The sequence below is a fragment of the Arachis stenosperma genome, chromosome 7, assembly GCF_014773155.1.
Source record: "Arachis stenosperma cultivar V10309 chromosome 7, arast.V10309.gnm1.PFL2, whole genome shotgun sequence".
In the NCBI taxonomy this organism is placed as follows: Eukaryota; Viridiplantae; Streptophyta; class Magnoliopsida; order Fabales; family Fabaceae; genus Arachis; species Arachis stenosperma.
This window is the reverse complement of record NC_080383.1, coordinates 42,808,967-42,820,595: the sequence shown is the minus strand read 5'-3', so window position 1 is coordinate 42,820,595 and position 11,629 is coordinate 42,808,967.

The following is an 11,629-nucleotide window of genomic DNA, read 5'->3' as shown; positions in this document are numbered from 1 at the left end:
GGGGAGCTTCTTATCAAGGTGGCTTGTGCTTGTATTCATCTTGGAACTCCCACCAATGCTTGGTTCTCCATTGTGCCCCAAGATTCTTCATGGATTGAGCCAAGTGTTGATGGAGTTCTTCACAAGCTTGGGGCTCCCAAGGTTGATCCTCTTCTTGTGATCCGGGGTCCCACACTTTGTCTTCACACCCATTTTGAAGTTGATCATCATTATTGGTCCATCCGGGTGGTGAACAAGATGAATTCTCTATGAAGTGCCTAACAATCCTTCTAGACCCATCTATTTGAGCACTACTCCATCCTTTGTATCTCATGTTTATCAACCATGATGAGCCTTGATTTGCAACGCCAACCACGAAACATCTTTCGCTTACGCTTCGTCCCGCAAAACATCCTAAGTTGACCATCCGTTTCAAGCAAACCATATTCAAGTGGGATAATAAAGCTAATAGAAATGAATTTCACCCACTTAAATGAAGGTGTAGATGACAACCTAGGCAAAGATGCTTCCAAAGATCTTGACAAAGCATAGCCAACCCTCGTTCTTCTATTTCTAGGGACTTCCACCTCTTCACAAGATCTCTTGATCTCAATCCTTTGTTCAACAATTTTATCTAAACCTTTTCCTTTACTCAAATCATAATAGGGAGGGTGAGAAAAATTTACCTCCTTAACGCTTTCATATGCACTGGGAGAAGGTTCTTCAAGTTCAAAGGATTCTTTACCACTAAGACTTGGTGCTTGATCTTCATTACCAAGGGAACTTAATTCTTGCTCTATCCCATCCAAGTCTTCATATGGAATATGCCTTGGAAGGTGTGCACTTTCCTCCCTAGCATCAATTTCAATCATCTTGGAGGGGTTTTCTTCAACTTTATGTTCCCATGGAGGCTCCGCATCTCCTAAGTCTTCCACCACTTCTTCCTTGTCTTCAACAATTAAAGCTTCCTCCAATTGTTCCAATACAAAGCAACTTCCTTCATTTTCCACCGGAGTTTCCAATCTCTCCTTCATGCTATGTTCTTCATTCGATTCTCCACATGTAGCCATGGGAGTTCCTTGAGTGTTCAAGCATTGGGAGGCTAATTGATTTGTTACCGCATCCAAGGCGACCATGAAATTTTGCACGTCCCTTTTCATCTCTTCTTGCCCTTGAACAAGAACACCAAGGGTTTCATCCATTAGAGATTGGGGTGGTTGGAAGGATTCATCATTTTGGGGGAAGGGTTCATAGTAGGAAGATGGTTCTTCTTGGTAGAGTTGTGGTGGTTCAATATTTTCCATTCTTTCCACTTGTTGCACAACACACTCCATGGTTGCTTGAAATTGATCCAATGCTTCCTTGAGATGATCCCTTGACTCTTGTTCCTCTTGGATAATGTGATTAGGATCATGTGGCTCTTGGATCAATGGATATGAGTATTCTTCCATGGGAGGTTGTGGTGGAAAGTAGTATTCATCTTGTGGTTGAAAATTTTCGTATATTGGAGGTGGTTCATCTTGGTAATAATATGGAGGGGGTGGCTCTTGAAAATATTGATGTTGGAATGGTGGTAGCTCTATATGTGGTTCATATGGCTCATATGGTTGTTGGTAGGATGGATATGGATTAGGGTCATATGAAGGTGGTTGGTGAAAATAGGCTTGTGAGTGTGGTTGAGGCTCATATTGAGGATATGAATCATAGGCATATGGTGGTGGTTCTTGAAAGTCACAAGGGGATTCACCATAGCCATTGGATTGATATGCATCAAAAAATGGCTCTTCTTCATAGTGCATTGGTGGAGGTTGTTGCCATGAAGATTGATCATATGCATATGGCTCCTCCCACCTTTGATTGTCCCATCCTTGATGCATCTCTTCATTGAAGTTCTCATCACCTACAACATAGTTGTAATCACACTCATAGCCAAAATGAGAATTCATGATAGCAAGAGAGGGCAAAAACAAAAAATAGTAACAAATAAAGAGAACAAACTAAAAACTAACAAAGAAGCAAAAAGCAAACATATTTACAATATTCACATATATACAATAACCAATAACACAACACCATTGCAATTCCCCGGCAACGGCGCCATTTTGACGATTGGATTTTTGACGGTTTAGAATTTCTCAAATAAAATCTCGTCGAAGTATAGTTTCTAAACCAAGCAATAATCCTCTCATACAAAAAGTTGTTTGTCACTAAAACAAACCCCTAAATTTATAAACCGAAGTATTGGACCTCGGGTCGTTCTCCCTAGGATTTACAATAAAGTGTCTTGTTATTGGTTGTGAGTTATTTTGGGGTTTTTGAGATTATAGCCAAGAATTATAAAATGGCAAAGGAAATAAACTAACAACTAACAAAGCTCTTGGCAAGGTATGAGAACTAGAAGTCCTATCCTAGTTATCCTCTTCAATTGTGATAACAAATTGTCCATTGCTCCCACTTAGTTAACCTCTAACCATGGAGGAAAGTCAAGTGGATGAATCAATTTGATTCCTCAAGTCCTAATCAACTCCTAAAGGAAAGACTAGCTTTAGAGGCATTCAAATCAATTAGCAACTTCTAATTATCAATCAACAAAGGAATTAGATAACTCAAGAGTCACTAATTACTCTACCTAGGCCAAGAGGAACAAAACCTACACTAAAATCCAACCAAGCATTTCATCAAACACTTGGAAGGCACAAAAGAAAAGCAAAGCAAATTGACAACAAGAATAGAATCTAACAACATTTATTGAAAGGAATTAACAACAACAATCAAAGGAAACACATTTATTATGAATTACCTTTTTATTGAATTGGAAGAAAGTAGAAGAAACAATACTAGATCTACAACAAAATATAAGAACAACATAAAGGAAATTGCAATAAAAGAGTAGAAGAAGATGAATCTAACAACAAAGAATTGAAAGGTAGAAGTAGAAGAAAGAAAAGATTAAAACCTAGATCTAAGAACTAATCCTAATCCTAATCCTAATTCTAGAGAGAAGTGAGAGCTTCTCTCTCTAGAAACTAACTTCTAGAACTAAAACTAAACTAATTGGTAACTAGATGCCTCATCCCTCTTCAATCCTTGGCTTAAATAGCATCAGAAATGAGTTGGATTGGGCCCATAAGGCTTCTAAAATCGCCGGCCACGTTTTACTTTAAGTGGACCATATGGCAGTAACGGCGTGTGCGCGTACTTTGCGCGTGCGCGCCACCATACGTGTAGCAACTATGGCAAATCTTATATCGTTGCGAAGCCCCGGATGTTAGCTTTCCAACCCAACTGGAACCGTATCATTTGGACCTCTGTAGCTCAAGTTATGGTCGTTTAAGTGCGAAGAGGTCGGCTTGACAGCTTTCCGGTTCTTTCATTTCTTCATGAGTTCTCCAACTTTACATGCTTCTTTCTTCGTTCCCTTGATCCAATCTTTGCCTCCTAAATCTTAAATCACTTAACAAACATATCAAGGCATCTAATAGAATCAAGGAGAATTAGATTTAGCTATTTTAAGACCTAAAAAGCATGTTTTCACTCTTAAGCACAATTAAAGGAGAAGTTATAAAACCATGCTATTTCAATGGATAAATGTGGGTAAAAAGTTATAAAATCCCCTAAAATCAATACAAGATAAACCGTCAAAACGGGGTTTGTCAGATATCTTAGAATGGAAGCAAGCGTGATTGAATGAAAAATAGTAGTAATTGTATTAATCCATCAAGACACAACAGAGCTCCTCACCCCCAACCATGGGGTTTAGAGACTCATGCCGTAGAAGATACAGTATGAAACGTGTAAAGTGTCATGAGATCCAAATACAATAGTAAAAAGTCCTATTTATAGTGAACTAGGGTTTACAAGAATGAGTAAATGTCGTAAAAATCCACTTCCGGGGTCCACTTGGTGTGTGCTTGGGCTGAGCATTGAAGCTTTCATGTGTAGAGACTTTTCCTGGAGTTAAACGTCAGCTTTTGTGCCAGTTTGGGCGTCTAACTCCAACTTTTGTGCCAGTTCCGACGTTAAACGCTGGAAATTCTGAAGCTGATTTGAAACGCCGGTTTGGGCCATCAATTCTTGGGAAAAATACGGACTATTATACATTGCTGAAAAGCCCAGGATGTCTACTTTCCAACGCAATTAAGAGCGCGCCAATTGGGCTTCTGTAGCTCTAGAAAATCCACTTCGAGTGCAGGGAGGTCAGAATCCAACAGCATCTGCAGTCCTTTTTTAGCCTCTGAATTAGATTTTTGCTCAGGTCCCTCAATTTCAGCCAGAAAATACCTGAAATCACAGAAAAGCACACAAACTCATAGTAAAGTCCAGAAAAGTGAATTTTAAATAAAAACTAGTAAAAACATACTAAAAACTAACTAAAATGTACTAAAAACAGTGCCAAAAAGCGTATAAATTATCCGCTCATCACAACACCAAACTTAAATTGTTGCTTGTCCCCAAGCAACTGAAAATCAAATAGGATAAAAAGAAGAGAACATACTATAGACTCCAAAATATCAATGAAACTTAGCTCCAATTAGATGAGCGGGACTAGTAGCTTTTTGCCTCTGAACAGTTTTGGCATCTCACTTTATCCTTTGAAGTTTAGAATGATTGGCATCTATAGGAACTCAGAATTCAGATAGTGTTATTGATTCTCCTAGTTAAGTATGTTGATTCTTGAACACAGCTACTTTATGAGTCTTGGCCGTGGCCCAAAGCACTCTGTTTTCCATTATTACCACCGGATACATCCATGCCACAGACACATAACTGGGTGAACCTTTTCAGATTGTGACTCAGCTTTGCTAGAGTCCCCAATTAGAGGTGTCCAGGGTTCTTAAGCACACTTTTTTTGCTTTGGATCACGACTTTAACCGCTCAGTCTCAAGTTTTCACTTGACACCTTCACGCCACAAGCACATGGTTAGGGACAGCTTGGTTTAGCCGCTTAGGCCAGGATTTTATTCCATGTGGGCCCTCCTATCCACTAATGCTCAAAGCCTTGGATCCTTTTTATTTTTACCCTTGCCTTTTGGTTTAAAGGGCTATTGGCTTTTTCTTCTTCTCTCTTTTTTTTCACTGCTTTTTCTTGCTTCAAGAATCAATTTGATGATTTTTCAGATCCTCAATAACATTTCTCCTTTTCCATCGTTCTTTCAAGAGCCAACAAATTTAACATTCTTTAAACAACAAATTCAAAAGACATATGCACTGTTCAAGCATTCATTCAGAAAACAAAAAGTATTGTCACCACATCAAACTAATTCAACTAGTTTCAAAGATGAATTCGAAATCCTGTACTTCTTGTTCTTTTGTGATTAAAGCATTTTTCATTTAAGAGAGGTGATGGATTCATAGGACATTCATAGCTTTAAGACATGAACCTTAAATTTTATTAATCATGGAATAAGAACAAGACTAAAAAATAAATATAAGATAAGACCAATAGTAATAGAAAACAGAAAATTAAAAAAAGAAATTTAAATTACTCTAAAATAGATTCCTAATGATAGAGGTTATCACAGAGTTAGGACTCAACAACCTTGATTTTGAGAAGTGGATGCTCCCTCAACTTGTGGGGTATTTGACCCTTCAAGGGAGAACTTCTGGCGCTTCAGCTCCTGTAGCTCACGCCCCTGCTTCTCTTGTTACTTCAGCAATTTGCAGAGCATGCAGTTTTGATTCTGCTGTTCTTCCTTAATTTGTTCCATAGCTTCTTGCAGCTTGGCAACAGATGCTTCTAGGCTGGCCCAGTAGTCAATTTCAGGAAGTTCAGGGAGGAATTTCTGCGCCCTCCTTTTGATAGAGTTATCTTGCATTTGTCCTTCCATTGACTTCTTGTGATTGGATGTTCAATTGGGATGAATTCATCTACTCCCATCCTCACCCCAGCATCTTTACATAGCAAAGAGATTAAGCTTGGGTAAGCCAGTTTGGCTTCAATAGAGTTCTTGTTTGCAATTGTGTAAATCTCACAAGAAATCAGATGATGAATCTCCACTTCTTTTCCCAGCATAATGCAATGAATCATCACCGCTCTCTTGACAGTGACCTCAGAACGGTTGCTAGTGGGCAATATAGAACACCCAATGAAGTCTAGCCAACCTCTTGCAACTGGTTTGAGATCTCCCCTCTTGAGTTGGTTTGGGACACCTTTTGAATTGGTTATCCACTTAGTTCCAGGGAGGCATATGTCCTCTAGAACTTAATCCAACCCCTTATCTACTCTCACCATTCTCCTATTAAAGGATTCAGGATCATCTTGTAGTTGAGGCAATTTGAAGACCTCTCTTATTTTGTCCAGATGGAAGTAAATAATTCTTCCTCTAACCATGGTTCTGTAGGTATGAAAAGCAGTTCCAGTCATTCTCTGCTTATCTGTCAGCCACAGATTTGAGTAGAATTCCTGAACCATGTTTCTTCCAACCTTTGTCTCAGGATTGGCTAGAATTTCCCATCCTCTGTTTCGAATTTGCTCTTGGATCTCCGGATATTCGTCTTCTTTCAGATCGAATTTAACTTCCGGGATCACTGACCTTAGACCCATTATTTTGTGGTAATGGTCTGCATGTTCTTTGGTTAAGAACCTCTCTTGATTCCAAAGACTCTTTGGAGTATTCTCTTTCTTGCTTCTACCCATTTAGATACATAGTCTACTGCCACCAGAATATAAGTGTTTGAGTATGATGGTGGGAAGGGACCCATGAAGTTAATACCCCATACATCAAACAATTTAATCTCTAAGATCTCTTGTTGAGGCATGGCGTAACCATGAGGTAAGTTACCAGCTCTTTGGCAACTGTCACAGTTACGCACAAACTCTCGGGCATCCCTATAGAGAGTAGGCCAGTAGAAGCCACATTGGAGGACCTTAGTGGCTGTTTGCTCACTTCCGAAATGTCCCCCATACTGTGATCCATGACAATGCCATAGGATCCTTTGTGCTTCCTCTCTAGGTACACATCTGCGGATCATTCTGTCTGCACATCTCTTAAAGAAATATGGCTCATCCCATAGCTAATACTTGGCATCTGAAATTAATTTTTTTCTTTGCACCCTGCTGTACTCCTGGGGTACGAACCTCACAGCTTTATAGTTTGCAATGTATGCAAACCATGGTGATTCTTGAATGGCAAAGAGTTGCTCATCTGGAAAGGTCTTAGAGATCTCAATAGAGGGGAGGGACGCCCCAGCTACTGGTTCTATCCGGGACAAGTGATCAGCTACCTGGTTCTCTGTCCCTTTTCTGTCTTTTATTTCTATATCAAACTCTTGCATAAGCAACACCCATCTTATGAGCCTGGGTTTTGAATCCTGCTTTGTGAGTAAGTATTTAAGAGCAGCATGGTCAGTGTACACAATCACTTTTGACCCTACTAAATAGGATCTAAACTTGTCAATGGCATAAACCACTCCAAGTAACTCTTTTTCTGTGGTTGTGTAATTCTTCTGTGCGTCATTTAGAACATGGCTAGCATAATAAATGACGTGCAGAAGCTTGTTGTGCCTCTGTCCCAACACTGCACCAATAGCATGGTCACTGGCATCACACATTAGTTCGAATGATAATTTTCAGTCTGGTGCAGAGATGACTGGTGCTGTGACCAGCTTGGCTTTCAGGGTCTCAAATGCCTGCAGACACTCTGTGTCAAACACAAATGGTGTGTGAGCAGCTAGCAGGTTGCTTAGAGGTTTTGCAATTTTTGAAAAATCCTTTATAAACCTTCTGTAGAATCCTGCATGCCCCAAAAAGCTTCTGATTGCCTTAAGATTGGCAGGTGGTGGTAATTTTCAATTACTTCTACCTTTGCTTGATCCATCTCTATTCCCTTGCTTGAAATTTTGTGCCCAAGGACAATTCCTTCAGTCACCATAAAGTGACATTTCTCCCAGTTTAAGACCAGGTTAGTCTCTTGGCACCTTTTTAGGACAAGTGCTAGATGATCAAGACAGGAGCTGAATGAATCTCCAAATACTGAGAAGTCATCCATGAAGACTTCCAGGAACTTCTCTACCATATCAGAGAAGATGGATAGCATGCACCTCTGAAAAGTTGCAGGTGCATTGCATAGACCAAAAGGCATTCTTCTGTAAACAAATACGCTAGAAGGACAGGTGAATGCTGTTTTCTCTTGATCTTGAGGGTCCACTGCAATTTGATTGTAGCCTGAATAGCCATCCAAAAAGTAGTAATAGTCATGACACGCTAGTCTTTCTAGCATCTGGTCTATGAATGGTAAAGGAAAATGATCCTTTCTGGTGGCTGTATTGAGCCTTCTGTAGTCAATACACATACGCCACCCTGTAACTGTTCTTGTAGGAACCAGTTCATTCTTTTCATTATGAACCACTGTCATGCCTCCCTTCTTGGGGACAACTTGAACAGGGCTCACCCAGGGGCTATCAGAAATAGGATAAATAATCCCAGCCTCTAGTAACTTAGTGACCTCTTTCTACACCACCTCCTTCATGGCTGGATTTAGCCGCCTTTGTGGTTAAACCACTGGCTTAGCATTATCCTCCAATAGGATCTTGTGCATGCATCTTGCTGGGCTAATGCCCTTAAGATCACTTATGGACCATCCAAGAGCTGTCTTGTGTGTCCTTAGCACTTGAATTAGTGCTTCCTCTTCCTGTGAATTTAAAGCAGAGCTTATGATCACTGGAAAAGTGTCATCTTCTCCCAGAAATGCATACTTCAGGGATGGTGGTAGTGGTTTGAGCTCAGGTTTGAGAGGCTTATCCTCTTCCTGAGGAGTTTCCAGAGGTTCTTTTATTTCCTCTGGTTCCTCCTGATCAGGCTAAACATCTTTAAAGATGTCCTCTAGCTCTGATTCGAGACTCTCAGTCATATTGATCTCTTCCACTAAATAGTCAGTAATATCAGCGCTCATGCAGTCATTTGATGTGTCTGGATGCTGCATAGCTTTGACAGCATTCAACTTGAACTCATCCTCATTGACTATCAAGGTCACTTCCCCTTTTTGTACATCAATAAGAGTGCGTCCAGTTGCTAGGAAAGGTCTTCCTAGGATGAGAGTTGCACTCTTGTGCTCCTCCATTTCCAGCACTACAAAGTCAGTGGGAAAGGCAAACGGCCCAACCTTGACAATCATGTCTTCAATTATGTCTGATGGATATTTAATGGAGCCATCAGCAAGTTGGAGACATATCCGGGTTGGTTTGACTTCTTCAGTCAACCCAAGCTTTCTGATAGTGGTTGCAGGTATCAGGTTAATACTTGCCCCAAGATCACACAGAGCTTTCTTGGTACAAGCATCCTCTAATGTGCATGGTATCATAAAGCTTCTGGGATCTTTAAGCTTCTCTGGTAAGCTTTCCAGAATGACTGCACTGCATTCTTCAGTGAGGAAAAATTTTTCAGTTTCTCTCCAATCTTTCTTATGACTTAAGATTTCTTTCATGAACTTAGCATAAGAGGGTATTTGCTCAAGTACCTCTGCAAACAGAATCTTTATTTCAAGAGTCTTGAGATAGCCTACAAAGTGGGCAAATTGTTTATGCTGTTCTGCTTGACGGAGTTTCTGAGGATAAGGCATCTTGGCTTTATATTCTTCAACCTTAGTTGCTGCAGGTTTACTTCCTATAGAAGTGGTTGGAGAAGCCTGCCTAAAGGGGTTGTTATCAGCACTTGCAGGTGCCTGATCCCTTAGTGGTGTTTGAACGCCAGAATTGGGGGCTGCATGGGCGTTTAACACCAAATTGCCATCCTTTTCTGGCGTTTGGACGCCAGAACTGGCCATCCCTTGGGCGTTTAATGCCAATTGTCCACCCTTTTCTGGCGTTTGAATGCCATAATCATTTTTCTCTGGGCTCTTACTGTCCTCAGAGGGATTTTGGGTAGTGATTATCCTCTGTCAGTTGTTCCTTTCTTGGTTTTCTATTGCCTTGAGTTGATACATTCAATGTCTTCCCACTCCTTAATTGAACAGCTTGGCATTCTTCTGTTATCTGTTTAGATAGCTGCTGTCTTGTCTGATTCAATTGTGCTTCTATATTCTTGTTAGCATTTTTAGTGTCTTAGAGCATCTCTTTAAATTCTGCTAGCTATTTTGTTATAATAAGTAATTGCTGATTGAGTTCAACAACTTGTTCTTGAGGACTAAGTTCAGTGGATACTGCTTTAGCCTCTTCTTTTAGGGAGGACTCACTACTTAAGTACAGATGCTGATTTCTAGAAACTGTATCAATGAGCTCTTGAGCCTCTTTAATTGTCTTTTTTATGTGTATAGATCCACCAGCTGAGTGGTCTAGAGATACCTAGGCCTTTTCTGTAAGCCTGTAGTAAAAAATGTCTAACTGCACCCACTCTGAAAATATTTCAGAGGGGCATTTCCTTAGCATCCCTCTGTACCTCTCCCATGAATTATAAAGAGATTCATTATCCTCTTGTTTAAAGCCTTGGATGTCCAGCCTTAGCTGTGTCATCCTCTTTGGAGAGAAATATTGATTCAGGAATTTGTCTGATAACTGTTTCCATGTTCTTATGCTTGCTGTGGGTTGGTTATTCAACCACCTCTTAGCTTGATCTTTTACAGCAAATGAAAAAAGTAATAATCTGTAGACATCCTGATCTACTTCCTTATCACGTACTGTGTCAGCAAGTTGTAAGAACTATGCCAGAAACTCAGTAGGTTCTTCCTGTGGAAGACCGGAATACTGACAATTTTGCTGCACCATGATAATGAGCTGAGGGTTTAGCTCAAAATTGCTGGCTCTTATGGGGGGTATACAGATACTACTCCCATATGCAGTAGTAGTGGGGTTAGCATATGACCCCAGAGTCCTTTTGGACTGTTCATTTCAACTTAGGTCCATGATGGAGAAAGGGAGATGATGTGGATTGCAAATAAAAAGTTTTATTCTTTTATTTATTAATTTTAAATTTTTTTTTGGAAACCGAAATTAAAATAAAATAAAATAAGTGAAAATTCAAATATAAGGTCAAAAATTAAAAGAAAATTGAAAACTAAAATAATTAATTAATTAAAAAGATTTGAAAAAGATATGATTTGAAGAGAGAGGATTTTCGAAAAATGAAGAGAGAGGAAGTGGTTAGGAAGTTTTGAAAAAGATATGTCTTAAAATTAAAGATACTTGTAAGAAAATAAATAAAAGAAAAGATTTGAAAAAGATATGATTTGAAGATTTGAGATTAGAAAAGATAAGATAAGTTAGGTAAGAGAAGATAAGTTTTTAAATTAAAAAGTTTTGAAATTTAAATTTTAAATTTGAAAATTAAATTTGAATTTTAAATTTTGAAATTTGAAATTTGAATTTTAAATTTTGAATTTTGAATTTTGGAATTTAAATATTGAAATTTGAAATTTGAATTTGAAATAAGATAAGATAAGATTTTGAAAAAGATATGATTTTTAAAAAAGATTTGAATTTTGAAATTTAAAACTAAGATAAGATAAGATAAGAATTTTAAATAAAAATCTAAAAATTTTTTGGTAAATTTCGAAAAAAATCAATTAAAATAAAGAGAAAAGATATTTTTGAATTTAATAAGGAAAGAGAAAAACAATAAAATGACACCAAACTAAACATTTTTAGATCAAAACAAAGAAAACAACCAAGAACAACTTGAAGGTCAAGATGAATACCTAGAACAACTTGAAGATCAAGA